Source organism: Buceros rhinoceros, unplaced genomic scaffold (genome assembly GCF_000710305.1).
Source record: "Buceros rhinoceros silvestris isolate BGI_N320 unplaced genomic scaffold, ASM71030v1 scaffold32745, whole genome shotgun sequence".
Classification (NCBI taxonomy): Eukaryota; Metazoa; Chordata; class Aves; order Bucerotiformes; family Bucerotidae; genus Buceros; species Buceros rhinoceros.
In genome coordinates this window covers 1-205 of record NW_010415114.1, presented here as the reverse complement: position 1 = coordinate 205, position 205 = coordinate 1, and positions in this window count along the sequence as shown.

Below are 205 nucleotides of genomic sequence, written 5' to 3'. Positions count from 1 at the left end.
CATGTCCTTCTGTCAGGGAGGGGCCCAAACTGGACTCGGTTCAGAGCATCACACCCAAGCCGGTAGGGAACGACTGTCCTAAGGGTTAAGACGGGCCGTTTTTAAATCAACATTGACTCAGATTGATGGATTTTGCAGCCTGAAGCCCCGATTTTGCCGTCGGAGCGGTCTGCTCCCCGTAAGCAGGGCTGCCGGCCCCCTCCCC